General features: G+C 44.4%; 1 pseudogene; it reads right to left on the bottom strand.

The window, feature by feature from the left end:
• Positions 1–5,920: 5,920 nt before the first annotated feature.
• LOC122945193 overlaps positions 5,921–17,087 on the bottom strand; it is a 57,777-nt pseudogene continuing 46,610 nt past the window's right edge.

The raw sequence follows: 17,087 nt of genomic DNA, 5'->3' as shown, positions 1-17,087 counted from the left end.
CACTATCACCTCCTTCCCCATCACTCCCTGCACTGATTTTGCATGTGTCTTGATACACTTTAACAAGTCATTTATTTTATCACTTAATGTATTTTAACTTATTTCATTTATTTATTAATACATGAATTATTATTCCCGGTTTTATTTCTGATTGAGTGCTTGCTTGAATCATGGTTATACTTATGTACCTACATGTTTTAACTTGTGTTATATATTGGCACCTGAGTCAGCTATGGTGATCATGTGTGCAGTATGCGTTCCACGGTGGCTTTCCTCGTTGATGGAACGCAAGATGCGTTCCACGGCCTTTCACTTACGGTCATGTGACCGCCTGTATTTCCGGTCCTTGGACCTTGGCGCATACTTCTCTGGCATGCGATCCATGTTCAGTACTGGTCCTCTGAATTTTCATGCTACAAGTGAGTGCAGTATGCGTCGCAAGGCGGTCATACCTCTTACATTTACCAGCGCAGTATGTGTTCCACGGTGGGTGCCTTCACCGGTGGAACGCATTTTGCGTTCCATTACAGCCTCCCACTTCCGGGCACGTGATGTTTGCACTTCCGGTCCGCGATTTGCTTGCATATGCCACTGCTGAGTTCACACACTTCCATTGCACAGGTGAATTCTATTATGTTTAATTGTCTGATTGGATGTTTGGTATATACAGTACAGACCAAAAGTTTGGACACACCTTCTCATTCAAAGAGTTTTCTTTATTTTCATGACTATGAAAATTGTAGATTCACACTGAAAGCATCAAAACTATGAATTAACATATTTGGAATTATATACATAACAAAAAAGTGTGAAACAACTGAAAAAATGTCATATTCTAGGTTCTTCAAAGTAGCCAACTTTTGCTTTGATTACTGCTTTGCACACTCTTGGCATTCTCTTGATGAGCTTCAAGAGGTAGTCACCTGAAATGGTCTTCCAACAGTCTTGAAGGAGTTCCCAGAGATGCTTAGCACTTGTTGGCCCTTTTGCGTTCACTCTGCGGTCCAGCTCACCCCAAACCATGGGTTCAGGTCCTGTGACTGTGGAGGCCAGGTTATCTGGCGCAGCACCCCATCACTCTCCTTCATGGTCAAATAGCCCTTACACAGCCTGGAGGTGTGTTTGGGGTCATTGTACTGTTAAAAAATAAATGATGGTCCAACTAAACGCAAACCGGATGGAATAGCATGCCGCTGCAAGATGCTGTGGTAGCCATGCTGGTTCAGTATGCCTTAAATTTTGAACAAATTCCCCACCAGTGTCACCAGAAAAGCACCCCCACACCATCATCCTCCATCCTCCATGCTTCACGGTGGGAACCAGGCATGTAGAGTCCATCCGTTCACCTTTTCTGCGTCGCACAAAGACACGGTGGTTGGAACCAAAGATCTCAAATTTGGACTCATCAGACCAAAGCACAGATTTCCACTGGTCTAATGTCCATTCCTTGTGTTCTTTAGCCCAAACAAGTCTCTTCTGCTTGTTGCCTGTCCTTAGCAGTGGTTTCCTAGCAGATATTCTACCATGAAGGCCTGATTCACACAGTCTCCTCTTAACAGTTGTTCTAGAGATGTGTCTGCTGCTAGAACTCTGTGTGGCATTGACCTGGTCTCTAATCTGAGCTGCTGTTAACCTGCGATTTCTGAGGCTGGTGACTCGGATGACCTTATCCTCCGCAGCAGAGGTGACTCTTGGTCTTCCTTTCCTGGGGCGGTCCGCATGTGAGACTGCGCTAGCGATACGCATTGGGCATTTATCATCTCTCCAGATCCACTGCACCAGCTGCTCATACAGGGTTTGGCTCTTATCATTTTACCCCATTGTGGTCTGCTTTTATTTATTAGTGGCCTTATCTTACTTCGCATTTTCTGTATGTTATTTATAGGTGCATATCTCATATAGCTGGTATTAATTGTATGTCCTTATTTGTGGACGTTCAGTGGAGTCTGTATGTGTCGGTCCTATTTTGTTACCGACATGCTGTTTATATTGTATACAATTATTTGGTGTCTGTCTTTCGGTGTGATTTAATAAACTTTATATATTTTTATCTATGAATATTTTTGGATGTGCATTTATAGGGTGGTTCTTTTGAGTCGTCCTTGGGTCTGCATACCTGACAGGGAAGTAAATATAGTTAATCCGTCTGTTTGTTTGATGGGTGAAATATACCCAATTTTTGTGTGAGGTACACCTGCATTGCATACCTGACAGGGAAATTAATATAGTTAATCCGTCTGTTCGTTGGATGAACTCAAAGAATGAGGAGAGCATCAAATAAGGGACGAGGCCCCAGTCGTGGTGCTGATGGTGTTGGTGAAGCTCCTGTTGCAGGGAGAGGACGTGGTCGATCTGTGCCAGCTACACGCCCAAATGAAACACCTTCCTCAGGTGCACGTAGGGGACAGAATGTTGAGCGTTATTTTGTAGGCCCGTGTACGAATGGTGAGACCAGAACAAATAGAGGCGGTAGTAGATTGGGTGGCTGGCAGTGCCTCCAGTTCCTTCACATTGTCACCCACCCAGTCCCCTGCTGAAAGCGCAGAGTTAGCACCTGCAGCCCATGGGCATCTGTCTTTCACCTCACCCCCTTGCAAATCAGCCAAGTAGTCTGAGTCCCAAGTCATGCAGCAGTCTCTTATGCTTTTTGATGACTCCACTGGCAGGGTTTCCATAGGCCATCCACATAGCCCTGCCCCGGAAGTGGAAGAGATTGAGTACACCGATGCCCAACCCCTTATGTTTCAGGATGTAGACATAGGAGGACAACCACAGCACGTCTCTGATGATAACGAAACACAGATGCCAACTGTTGTGGCTTTCTGCATTGTGCAGACCGGAAAGACGGGCAGGGGTGAAGAGTGGGTGGAAGATGATGTGGAGGATGATGAGGTCCTAGACCCCACATGGAATCAAGGTCTTGCGAGTGACATGTGCAGTTCGGAGTTAGAGGAGGTGGTCACACAGTGCCAGCCACACAGCAAAAGTGGGATCAGGGTGCAAAAGCAGATTTCCCATAGCCAGTGCACCTTCTACTGCCCACCGCAACCAGGGACTGAGCACACCAAAGCCAGCTCTAAGGGGTTCCCTGGCACGAGTGGTTTGCACGCTGTGAAATCAGAGCCTGAAGCGAGGCATAAATGTTCTAAACCTGAGCACCACCTGCATTACCAGGCATCTAAATGCAAAGCACGAGCTGCAGTGGAGTAAACACCTTAAAAACCAAGAAAGATCTCAGGCTCTTCCTGCTCTCTCTTCTGCTGCAGTCTCGGCCTCTTTCTCTTTCTCTGGAGTGACAGTGGCACCTGCCACCCCACAAACAGAGGATGTGGAAGCAATGCCACCACCTCTGTCCCCATCATCAAGCATCTCCACACTGTCCCATGGAAGCATTCAGCTTTCCATCTCCTAAACACTGGAGAGGAAGAGGAAGTACCCCCCTACCCAAGCGCGATACCTGGCCCTGAATGCCAGTATTTCAAAATTTCTGGCCTTTGAAATGCTTTCATTCGGTCTGGTGGAGACGGAGACTTTTAAAAACCTTATGGCGGTGGCTGTCCTACAGTACGTGGTACCCAGCCGCCACTGCTTTTCCATGCGTGCCATCCCTGCCCTGCACAACCAATGGCGGACAAACGTAGGTGTGAACTGCGTTACGCCATCTGTGGCAAGGTCCACATAACCACTGATTCGTGGACCAGTAAGCACGGGCAGGGACGTTATATCTCCCTAATTGCACACTGGGTAAATGCAGTGGCGGCTGGGCCTGAGGCAGATAGCAGTTTGGCGCATGTCCTTCCGCCACCGAGGATTGCAAGTCTTTTCTCTTTGCCTCCTGTTGCCTCATCCTCCTACTCTGCTTCCTCCTCTACTGCCTCCTCATCCAGTCAGCATAACACCTTCACTACCAACTTCAGTACAGCCAGCGGGAAACAAAAGCAGGCTGTTTTGAAAATCATCTGCTTGGGGGGAAAACCCCACACTGCACAGGAGCTGTGGACAGGCATGGAACAACAGATCGATGAGTGTTTGGGTACCACTGAGCCTCAAGCCTGGCCTAGTGGTGTGCGATAATGGGCAAAATTTGTAGCAGCTCTGGGCCTAGCCGGTTTGACGCACATGTTTTTCCTGCATGTCCTGAATTTGGTGGTGCAGATGTTCCTGAAAAATTACCCCAATATGTTAGAGCTGCTGCAGAAAGTGGGGGCTATCTGTGCATGCTTTCAGCGTTCTCACCCTGCTGCTGCTTGCCTGTCTGCGCTGCAGCGTAACTTCGGCCTCCCTGCTCACTGCCTCATATGCGATGTGCCCACACATATGTGATGTGCCTACAAGGTGGAACACCACCTTGCACATACTGGAGAGACTGTGTCGGCAGCATCAGACGATAGTGGAGTTTCAGCTGCAGCACACACGGGTGAGTCGCTCTGCAGAACAGCACTACTTCACCACCAATGAGTGGTCATCCATGCGGGATATGACGCCATCCTCAGCGTTACTATCTCACTTCTATGTCTCCTTGAAAAAACACTTCGGGCGATGATGGAAGAGGATGTGGCACAGGAGGAAGAGGGATTATTTACACGGTTATCAGGCCAGTAATTCACAAGTGGCTCAGAGGGTGGGTTCCTGCACCAACAGAGGCCAGGTACACAACTGTCCAGCCAGTGCACAGTTCTGGAGCATGAGGAGGAGGAAGATGATGATGAGGAGGAACCGTGTTCACAGCAGCGTGGCACCTAACATGTACCTATACACTTTTAATATTATTTTCTTTGTAATATCGACTATGTTATGTGAAATATTTGTGATGATGATTTTTCAGCTTAATGTAGGGCCCAAAACTTTGCCACTAATGTACACAGTGCACACTTTAATGGAGAAATGAATGAACATATAAGCTATATAACATTTTGGAGCGCTGTTGCTCACTGGAAGCTGTTCCATGTTGACTTTAGTTTTGTGGTGGGGCCCGTACTAAATTTTTCCACGATTTCTGTGTCTACCCCATGACAGCTGTTTCATCACTTTTGTTATTCGGTGGCATGAACCTGTGTTGGGCTCCTCTCTCTCTCTCAGAGAAACTGCAAGCCTAGGGGAGGAAGTTAAGAAGCTAAGAGTCTGGAGAATAAAAACCTGAGCCTAAAAGATTGATACCACGCATACTGTAGTTACTACACATAAGGAATCAAGAGCACCGTCAAGTCTATATTTCTCAACTAGTAGAATTGGACAGCACTCCGTATAGCAGGGGTGCACAACCTTTTCTGGTTGGGGGCCACGTTGTGAGCGTGAACCAATTCCAAGGGCCGAAATCAAAACTTAAAGGGGTGATACCAACTGAAATACTATTTTTATGGCATATTGAACATACAGTATATATCATAAATGTCTAGTTACACTTCTAGTACTCCCATTTAATGGGAAAATACATGAACAATACATTGGAGCAGTCACAAGACATAGACATACTTGTCTGTTACCAGATGATTGGGGGCCGCACAGAATGGTATCGAGGGCCGCATGTGGCCCCCGGGCCGCAGGTTGTACACCCCTGCCGTATAGTATTTGTGGTACATGTAATGGAGTGTGAGTACACTACAGAAGACAGAATTATACAAGAAAAGCAATCTAGAAACACACTTCTTAATTTTGCTTCACAGTATATTGTTACCTGCCCATAAACGTTTGTTAACTGATTTATATCATCATATATTGGTTAATAGATGCTTGTGGATGGGCCTCAATGTATCATGAATTTACCGGTATGTATTAATTTACTTAAAGAAGCAAAGGGAGTGCTGGGATCTTACATATTTCCGTTTTTATTTTTGGGTGGAGATGCATTTTAGCAAACCTATCAATGCCACTGAAACTAAACAACAACTTCCGATTAAGGTACATTAAGATAATTGGAGGCTGGTTAGTATGAGAAGAAACAATGGGAAATACTATTGTTCGATCCCATACAGGTTCAGTTTGCCTGCAGCACATACGCTGTTTATACATTTTTATTACCACAAACAAGAGTTGATCCCTCAATAAAAGAACAAACATTTGTTGGGTAATCAGCACCATGATTATACAGCCGTGCATTGTTTGATTGAATAACATACCTGTTTTACCCTAAAATTTGTGAAAATAACAATAATCAACAGCAGCATTATATTTTGTGTTGTCTTGCTTGTTCTGCATGCACTAATAGTTTAGCTTGGCACAAGTCTTGTATGGTGTGGGGACCAATGTGAATCCAATGCTGGGAACGAGGTTCAAATCTTCTCTGGAAACTCCTGGTGGTGGATAGAAAGTAAATGCCTGAAGAAGTCCAGTGAAGAACAGGAAAAGTTCCATCTTGGCTAAGCTTTCCCCAGCACAAGCTCTTCTTCCTGCAGAAACAGAATATAATAACTGAACCATATGGGCTTCATGTCATTTTAAGATAGAAACATTAGTTTTATAGGCAGGGGCAGATTGGCCATAGACCTTACAGGGAAATTTCCCGGTGGGCAGATGCCCAGGGGGCCGCCTTAGTGGAAGTTTTTGGGGATGTATTTTATGCTTCTGACGGCAGAATTTTGTGATGGACTGTAATATTTGGCTCTGTTGGGGTGGTATAATGTGCTCTCCAGTGCTGATGTTGATCTTCATGAATAGCAGGCCCATCTCATTTACCATTTTCTACGCCCGTTTTAGGCTTAGAGCAAGGTCTAAATGTAAGACTACTGATCGACGAACATCGGCCGAGACGGTTTGCGAATGTAATCAAGTTTGCGGCGGGCCCCATTCACCTTAATGGCAGGCGAACCTGGAAAACGTTCAGGACATATTTGCAGCCACCAAATACTTACTAGAAGTGCACAAATAGTCCCACAACATGGACAGTGACATACTGGAGGGGGATCAATGACTAAAAGGTACATTAGGCAGTCACTGTATAACAATTTTACTGTTGACCAGTTAGATCACAGGCCCCAAAAATTATGCATTCACCGTACAGAAAAGATCAAGTGATTATGTGGCTGGAGGTATATTAGATGGTCATTGCATAACAATTCTACTGTAGGCCAGTACAAATACATGTCAAATACATATGTTTAAAAGAACTAAAAATATTAAATTGGATTAATAGCATGGCTAATGAAATCCCCTCTGTAGAATAAACCCCAAATAATAATAGGTGAAATTCGATAACACGTGGTCGTCACAGGTGTTGAATTCCTCCAAGGCCCCAACAATTAGGTATTCACTGCACAGAAAACATCAAGTGATTATGTGGCTGGAGGTATATTAGACGGACATTGGATAACAATTTTACTGCAGGCCAGTGGAGTACAGGCCCCAAACATTATGCATTCACCGTACAGAAAAGATCAAGTGATTATGTGGCTGGAGGTATATTAGACGGTCACTGGTTAACAATTTTACTGCAGGCCAGTGGAGTACAGGCCCCAAACATTATGCATTCACCGTACAGAAAAGATCAAGTGATTATGTGGCTGGAGGTATATTAGACGGTCATTGGATAACAATTTTACTGCAGGCCAGTGGAGTACAGGCCCCAAACATTAGGCATTCACCGGACAGAAAAGGCCTTTTATGCCGCTGTATTTACATAAGACAAGGACCATTCTATGTTCTGGGTGGTGGTGGAAATGTGTGGGCTGGCATGAGGAAATTCTATTAAACGTGGTGGTAACAGGTGTTATATTCCTCCGAGATCCATGGCTCATTCATTTTTAGAACTGTGAGGTAGTCCACACTGTCGTGAGCTATGCCAGTGCGCTTATCGGTCACGATCCCCCCTGCCATGCTGAGCGTCCTATCGGACAGGACACTGGACGCGGGGCAAGTCAAGAGTTCCATGGCAAATTGTGCCAGCTCTGGCCACAGGTCAAGCCTGCACACCCAATGGTCTAGGGGTTCCTCGCTTCTCAGAGCGTCCACATTGACCATTAACCCGATGTAGTCGGACACCTGACGGTTTAGGCGTTTCCTGAGGCTGGATCTGGAGAACAGCTGTCGAGGGGTTGGCTGCAAGAATGATCTGATCAAACTGCCCTCTTCTTGCATGTGCGGTAGGATTTGTACATGCACCTATTTCTCTGTGGGTGGAAATTCCTCTGCTGGCACCCTCTGCTGGCAGCAGAATGCAGCATCTCTCGCAGCAAGGCCTGGGAATGCTGCATTCTGACAGCCCTCTGTGATGCTGGTAACATGTCCGCAATTTTGTATTTGTACTGGGGGTTTAAGTACGTTGCCACCCAGTACAGGTCCTTGACCATTATGCTTTTTATACGGGGGTCCCTTTTCAAACACTGGAGCATGAAGGCCCCCATTTGCACTAAATTGGCTCCTGCTCATCGCCAAGGAGAATGTCGTCCTCGTTCTCCTCCCACCCAGTCACGGATCCCAGAGAAGTTTAAAGCCTGCTCTTCTTGCTCCTCCTCCTCCTTCTCCCCCAGCCACCATCCTCCTCTGACTCCTCTTCAGACTCCTGCTGACTTGTCTCAGATGGAGTAGCCGTGAATTCATTTAGCATTGTGACTTCCTCATCTTCCAGCTTCTGCTCCTCGACGGCTTGATCAATGACATGACGCAATGCATGCTCCAGAAAGAAGTCGTAAGGTACGATGTCACTGATAGTGCCCTGGCTGCGACTGCCCAGTTTGGTGATCTCATCAAATGGCCGCAGAAGTCTGCATGCGTCGAGCATAAGCAGCCACTTGCGCAGTGAAAAGAAAACAAGCTCCCCAGAACATGTCCTGCTGCAGAGTTCGTACAGGTAGTCGTTAATGGCACATTTCTGCTGGAGCAGCCTATCAAGCATATACAAGGTGGAGTTCCAGCGCGTTGGGCTGTCACCAATCAGAGGTCTGATGGACAGGTGGTGTCGCTGCTGAACATAAGCAAGATGAGCCATGGCCGTGTAAGATCTTCTAAAATTGCCAGGAAAATTTTCCTGGCCTGCCGTAAGACATCCTGGACCACAGGGTATTTGGCAATGAATCGCTGCACGACTAAGCTCAGGACGTGTACCATGCACGGCACATGTGTCATTTTGCCCTGTTTCAGCATTCTCAGCAGATTGGCACTGTTGTCACACCACTTTGCCAACTGTCAAATTGAGCAGGGTTAGCCACTGATTGGCCTGTGACCTCAGAGCTGAAAGCAGTGCAGGGCTGGTGTGGCTCTTGGCTTCCAGGCAAAACAGCCGGAGCTAAGCATGGCAACATCTCACCTGGCACGTCGAATAGGTTCTGGGGAGCTTGGAGGGTGCAGTAGAAGAGGCGGTAGCAGTGGAAAAGGAGGAGTCAGCCGAGGAGGAGACGGAGGACGGAGTAGGAGGAGGAAAAGAAGAGGCCGGCCTGTATGCAATCCGTGGCTGTAGCACCAAATCCACACGGGTACCACAGGTTGCATGCTTGACAGCCGTCAGAAGATTCACCCAGTGGACAGAAAAAGTTATTTACCTTCCCTGCCCGTGTTTGTTAGACCACATGTCTTTGGTTAGATGTATCTTAGAACTGACACTGTGTGCCAGAGATACATTCACTTGCCGCTAAACATGGCCGTATATCTCTGGGATGCCCTCCTCTTCCTCATCCGATGCCAAGAATGGCTGCGCATCGGTAAGGTCTGGAAATTGATGGGAAAATTTTTCCTCTGACTCGAGTGCAGGGGCTATGGTGGTGGTGGTGGTGGTGGTGGTGTATTTTGGGGTGAACACAGCAGAGAGTGAGGAAGGTGCAGATGTAGAGGATGAGGAGGGTGCAGAAGCGGAAGGCTGAGTAAGCCACTCAACCAACTCTGGTGCATCCTTTGACGTAATCGCACGCACCTTCTCCAACTTCCCACTTAGGCTCTGGCCTGGTGCACCTGCCGTACCCCTACCACCCCTGCGGAACAGCCTGCCGCTTCCTCTGCCTGTCATTTTCCAAATGACCCTGTGACAAAGTCCCTATAGAAGAGCAGTATTTGTGGAAGCAGGTATATCGCAGGCCTCAATAAATATTTGGTGGAAGCTTGTATATAAAATCCTTTAATCAATATTTGGTGGAAGCTAGTGTATCGCAGGCCTCAATCTATATTTGGTGGATGCCGGTATATCAATCCCCTCTATCAGTATTTTGTGGAAACAGGTATATAGAACCCCTTAATGAGTATTTGGTGGAGGCGGGTATATCAAACCCCTTAATCAATATTTAGTGGAAGCTGTTGTATCGCAGGCCTCAATCAATATTTGGTGGAAGCCGGTATATCAATCCCCTCTATCAGTATTTTGTGGAAACAGATATATAGAACCCCTTAATGAGTATTTGCTGAATGCAGATATATCAAACCCCTTAATCAATATTTGGTGGAAGCTACTGTATCGCAGGCCTCAATCAATATATGGTGGAAGCAGGTACAGTCATGTGAAAAAATTAGGACACCCTTTGAAAGCATGTGGTTTTTTGTAACATTTTTAATAAAAGGTTATTTCATCTCCGTTTCAACAATACAGAGAGATTAAAGTAATCCGACTAAACAAAGAAAACTGAAGAAAAGTCTTTTCAAGATCTTCTGTAAATGTCATTCTACAAAAATGCCTATTCTAACTGAGGAAAAAGATAGGACACCCTTGCCCCTAATAGCGAGTGTTACCTCCTTTGGCTGAAATAACTGCAGTGAGACGGTTCTTGTAGCCATCTACCAGTCTTCGACATCGGTCTGAGGAAATTTTACCCCACTCCTCAATGCAGAACTTTTTCAGCTGTGAGATGTTTGAGGGGTTTCTTGCACGTACAGCCCTTTTCAAGTCACCCCACAGCATCTCAATGGGATTCAAATCTGGACTTTGACTTGGCCATTCCAGGACTCTCCATTTCTTCTTTTTCAGCCAATCTTTGGTTGATTTACTAGTATGTTTTGGGTCATTGTCATGTTGCATGGTCCAGTTCCGCTTCAGCTTTAATTTTCTAACTGATGGTCTCACATGTTCTTCAAGCACCTTCTGATACACAGTAGAATTCATCGTGGATTCTATGATGGTGAGCTGACCAGGTCCTGCTGCAGCAAAGCAGCCCCAAACCATGACACTTCCACCTCCATGCTTCACAGTTGGTATGAGGTTCTTTTCTTGGAATGCTGTGTTTGGTTTACGCCAAACATGTCCTCTGCTGTTGTGTCCAAATAATTCAATTTTGGACTCATCTGTCCAAAGAACATTATTCCAGAAGTCCTGGTATTTGTCAACTTTATCTCTGGCAAATGTCAGTCTGGCCTCGATGTTTCTCTTGGAAAGCAAAGGTTTCCTCCTTGCACACCTCCCATGCAAGTTAAACTTGTACAGTCTCTTTCTGATTGTAGAGGCATGTACTTCTACATCAACAGTAGCCAGAGCCTGCTGTAGTTCTCGAGATGACACTTTAGGGTTTTTGGAGACCTCTTTTAGCATCTTGCGGTCTGCTCTTGGGGTGAACTTGCTGGGGCGACCAGTCCTGGGCATGTTGGCAGTTGTTTTGAAAGCCCTCCACTTGTAGACTATCTTCCGGACAGTGGAATGGCTGATTTCAAAATCTTTTGAGATCTTTTTAAATCCCTTCCCAGACTCATAGGCTGCTACAATCTTTTTTCTGAAGTCCTCTGACAGCTCTTTTGCTCTCACCATGGTGCTCACTCTCACTTCAACAGTCAGGAGCACACCAAACTAAATGTCTGAGGTTTAAATAGGGCAAGCCTCATTCAACATGCAGAGTAACGATCTACTAATTATGTGCACCTGGTGTGATATACCTGTGTGAGATCTGAGCCAATTTAAGAGGGAATACATGTGAGGGTGTCCTATCTTTTTCCTCAGTTAGAATAGGCATTTTTGTAGAATGACATTTACAGAAGATCTTGAAAAGACTTTTCTTCAGTTTTCTTTGTTTAGTTGGATTACTTTAATCTCTCTGTATTGTTGAAACGGAGATGAAATAACCTTTTATTAAAAATGTTACAAAAAACCACATGCTTTCAAAGGGTGTCCTAATTTTTTCACATGACTGTATATCAATCCCTTCTATCAGTATTTTGTGGAAAAAGGTATATAGAACCCGTTAATGAGTATTTGCTGGAAGCTGGTATATCATACCCCTTAATCATTATTTGGTGGAAGCTGGTGTATCGCAGGTCTCAATCAATATTTGGTGGAAGCCGGTATATCAATCCCCTCTATCAGTATTTTGTGGAAACAGGTATATACACTACGTGCAGAATTATTAGGCAAATGAGTATTTTGACCACATCATCCTCTTTATGCATGTTGTCTTACTCCAAGCTGTATAGGCTCGAAAGCCTACTACCAATTAAGCATATTAGGTGATGTGCATCTCTGTAATGAGAAGGGGTGTGGTCTAATGACATCAACACCCTATATCAGGTGTGCATAATTATTAGGCAACTTCCTTTCCTTTGGCAAAATGGGTCAAAAGAAGGACTTGACAGGCTCAGAAAAGTTAAAAATAGTGAGAAATCTTGCAGAGGGATGCAGCACTCTTAAAATTGCAAAGCTTCTGAAGCGTGATCATCAAACAATCAAGCGTTTCATTCAAAATAGTCAACAGGGTCGCAAGAAGCGTGTGGAAAAACCAAGGCGCAAAATAACTGCCCATGAACTGAGAAAAGTCAAGCGTGCAGCTGCCAAGATGCCACTTGCCACCAGTTTGGCCATATTTCAGAGCTGCAACATCACTGGAGTGCCCAAAAGCACAAGGTGTGCAATACTCAGAGACATGGCCAAGGTAAGAAAGGCTGAAAGACGACCACCACTGAACAAGACACACAGGCTGAAACGTCAAGACTGGGCCAAGAAATATCTCAAGACTGATTTTTCTAAGGTTTTATGGACTGATGAAATGAGAGTGAGTCTTGATGGGCCAGATGGCTGGATTGGTAAAGGGCAGAGAGCTCCAGTCCGACTCAGACGCCAGCAAGGTGGAGGTGGAGTAATGGTTTGGGCTGGTATCATCAAAGATGAGCTTGTGGGGCCTTTTTGGGTTGAGGATGGAGTCAAGCTCAACTCCCAGTCCTACTGCCAGTTTCTGGAAGACACCTTCTTCAAGCAGTGGTACAGGAAGAAGTCTGCAAGGTAAGAAAAACATGATTTTCATGCAGGACAATGCTCCATCACACGCGTCCAAGTACTCCACAACGTGGCTGGCAAGAAAGGGTATAAAAGAAGAAAATCTAATGACATGGCCTCCTTGTTCACCTGATCTGAACCCCATTGAGAACCTGTGGTCCATCATCAAATGTGAGATTTACAAGGAGGGAAAACAGTACACCTCTCTGAACAGTGTCTGGGAGGCTGTGGTTGCTGCTGCACGCAATGTTGATGGTGAACAGATCAAAACACTGACAGAATCCATGGATGGCAGGCTTTTGAGTGTCCGTGCAAAGAAAGGTGGCTATATTGGTCACTGATTTGTTTTTGTTTTGTTTTTGAATGTCAGAAATGTATATTTGTGAATGTTGAGATGTTATATTGGTTTCACTGGTAAAAATAAATAATTGAAATGGGTATATATTTGTTTTTTGTTAAGTTGCCTAATAATTATGTACAGTAATAGTCACCTGCACACACAGATATCCCCCTAAAATAGCTAAAACTAAAAACAAACTAAAAACTACTTCCAAAAATATTCAGCTTTGATATTAATGAGTTTTTTGGGTTCATTGAGAACATGGTTGTTGTTCAATAATAAAATTAATCCTCAAAAATACAACTTGCCTAATAATTCTGCACTCCCTGTAGAACCCCTTAATGAGTATTAGCTGGAAGCCAGTATATCAAACCCCTTAATCAATATTTGGTGGAAGCCGGTGTATCGCAGGCCTTAATCTATATTTGGTGGAAGCTGGTCTATCAATTCCCTCGATCAGTATGCCGGTGTTTCACACCCCTCAATCAGTATTTTGTGGAAGCAGGTATATCAAACCCCTTAATCAATATTAGGTGGGAGCTGTTGTATCGCAGGCCTCAATCAATATTTGGTGGAAGCCAGTATATCAATCCACTCTATCAGTATTTTGTGGAAAAGGGTATATAGAACCACTTAATGAGTATTTGCTGGAAGCAGGTATATCAAACCCCTTATTCAATATATAGTGGAAGCTGGGGTATCTCAGGCCTCAATCAATATTTGTTGGAAGCCGGTATTTCAATCCCCTCTATCAGTATTTTGGGGAAAAAGTTATATAGAACCCCTTAATGAGTTCCGTATTTTTCATCCCATAAGACGTACCTGCCCATAAGACACACCTACGTTTTAGAGGAGGATAAAAATATTTTCCATTAGACTTCAGGTCAGACCAGCAATCAGAGGCCCAATGTTAATCAGACCTCAGATCAGACCCCCAATGCCTCAGATCAGTCCGCATGTCAGCAATCAGCCCCTAATGTCAGCCATCAGTCCTGCATGTCAGCCATAAAGCCCCCATGTCAGCCATCATGCCCCCCATGTCAGCCATGAGCGCAAATAATAATAATAAAAAAATCTTACCTCTCCTGCTTCTGGATGCCGCCGCTCCTCACCATCAGTGCTCTCTCTCTTCTTCCTGGTTCTTGGCTGTCAGCTGTAAAGGCTGCGCACAGTGAGGTCACATGGTGCGCAGCCCTAAACAGCAAACAGCTGAGCCGAGAACCAGGAAGCGGTGATTACAGATCCTTCACCGCTTCCCGGTCCTCCGGTACTAATAAAGAGCTTCCAAAATAGAAGCGCTTCATTAGTATTCGCCCCATAAGACGCAGGGGCATTTTTCTGTAACTTTGGGGGGGAAAAACAGTGTCTTATGGGGCGAAAAATACGGTATTTGCTGGAAGCAGGTATATCAAACCCCTTAATCAATATTTGGTGGAAGCCGGTGTATCGCAGTCCTCAATCAATATTTTGTGGAAGACGTTGTTTCACACCCCTCTAGCAGTATTTTGTAGAAGCAGGTATATCAAACCCCTTAATCATTATTTTGTGGAAGCAGATATATCGCCCCCCCCCCGTAATATTTTTTTGGGGGGGCAACAGGTATATCACACCAGTTGCAATTAGTTATTCCAATATCTAGTTGCGGTATCTCAGCAGAACCGCACATAACTGCTGCACAATGCAAATGCGCTATAATATACTTTCTATGTTAGAAGGTATATTATAGGTATATCACACCCCTCAATCATTTTTTATTTTTATGGTCAACAGGTATATCACACCAGTTGCAATTAGTTATTCTAATAGTGTTTGTTCCTCTATCTAGCTGCAGTATCACAGCAGAACCGCACACAACTTCTGCACAATACAAATGCACTATAATATACTTTATATGTTAGAAAGTATATTATAAGTATATCACATCCCTCAGTATGTCACACCTATCGATAGCACACCTATACCAGTCCTTAAAAGGACTTTTGTGGCCCTATTAGCTATTGTTTGGTGTCCCTAACAGTCTGTCCCTGCTTCACACAGCAACCTCTCCCTACACTGGCAAAATATAGAATGTAAAATGGCTGCCAGATCGGGTTTATTTATAGGGTAGGGGGTGCGTCCATGTGCTGAATTGTCTCAATTGCCTGTCCTGTCCCACCTGATGGATGCTTCATGGGTCAAATTTCAGCACAATGGAAAAGAATATGGCGCCGGCAGACATCGCCATATGTTCACATGTTTGGCGAACCGTGAACGAGTAAAGTTTGCCGCGAAACGACCGCCGGGCGAACCGCAAGGCCATCTCTATGTAAGACAGCTTGGACGCTGTCTTACGTTTAGAACTTACGCTGGATGCACCGAATTATGGAAAGGCCTGCACGTCTTCATAATTTCGGCAGAATCACCACCAGCTTAGGGTTTTATTAAGACCTGCTCCTAAAACGCCAGTCTTAATAAATGTGCCCTATTATTTCCATTGTTAATATAGTCATGAGGTCAGGGAAAGTTAACTGTACAATAAATTATTTCATGGTCATTACAAACCTGCTGAGAAAGGCATAAATGCATCATTTCGGACAAATTTCCCATCTTTATCCAAAAAGTGATTGGGATTAAACTGATATGGAGTTTCCCATTGAGTCTTGTCATACAGAACTGATGTCAGCAATGGAATAACCTCTGTACCCTGTGAACAATAAATCATCAGTTATCTCTTTTTTTGTTTACTATTTCATTTTCATATTCTGTGGGATAGCAGTGGACTCAATTGCGGTCCATTTCATTAACATTTATTGCATACTTGTTAGGAGGTATTATTATAGGGTTATTTTCTTTACTAAACTCACTTTTGGGATGCAGTAACCCCGAAAATACACATCTTTTGGAGTCGTGTGTGGCAGGTTCAGTGGAACAATATTGCCAAACCTTTGTAGTTCATGTATCACTGCATCAGTATAAGGCATTCTCTTTCTATCTTCTACTGTCGGCAACTGTCCTGGTTTAATATGTGTTTTAATTTCATCCTGTACCCTCTCTGTAAAGCAAAAGAAAAATTATTTTGTTACATAGTGGTATATACTGGCACAATCATACCCATACAATTCAATGTATGCATAGTGCATAGTCTTCCACTGTAATATGTACTTACTACACCAGGGATAGCTTAATTAAGGGATAAGCTTCCATGTTTTTATTCAGTTCCCTACTGTCTACTTCAAGTGAATAGGAGGATCTGTCCCATTGAAGTGAATGGGATGATTGAACTGTAATTTCACCTGCTTGCTGCTGCAATATTGAAGTTGAGCAGGTAAAATAAGAAGAGAACACAGCGCTTTTATAAGCAATGTGCTCTTTTTAAACATCTGATCGGTGGGAGTTCTGGCAGTTGGGTCCTTACCAATCTGATATAGATGACCTATATTAAGAGTCATCAATATATCCAAAGTAGAGAACCCCTTTAAATCACTACTCTGCAGCTCCAGAACAAGCTTAGCAGTACACTAAACAAGCTCAGGAGTCCCCATATATATGAGGTCCCAACTCTCTCCACCCATTCGGATGATTGACAGTTTTCTTTCTTCTTGAGTTTAGCAATATTGCAAGTCAGGGTTGCTAGATCTTTGGAGAGGAGCCCTTTATTCTGAT

Source organism: Bufo gargarizans, chromosome 8, assembly GCF_014858855.1.
Source record: "Bufo gargarizans isolate SCDJY-AF-19 chromosome 8, ASM1485885v1, whole genome shotgun sequence".
Taxonomy (NCBI): Eukaryota; Metazoa; Chordata; class Amphibia; order Anura; family Bufonidae; genus Bufo; species Bufo gargarizans.
Note: the sequence above shows the minus strand (reverse complement) of the source record. Positions and strands in the feature narration are given on the sequence as shown.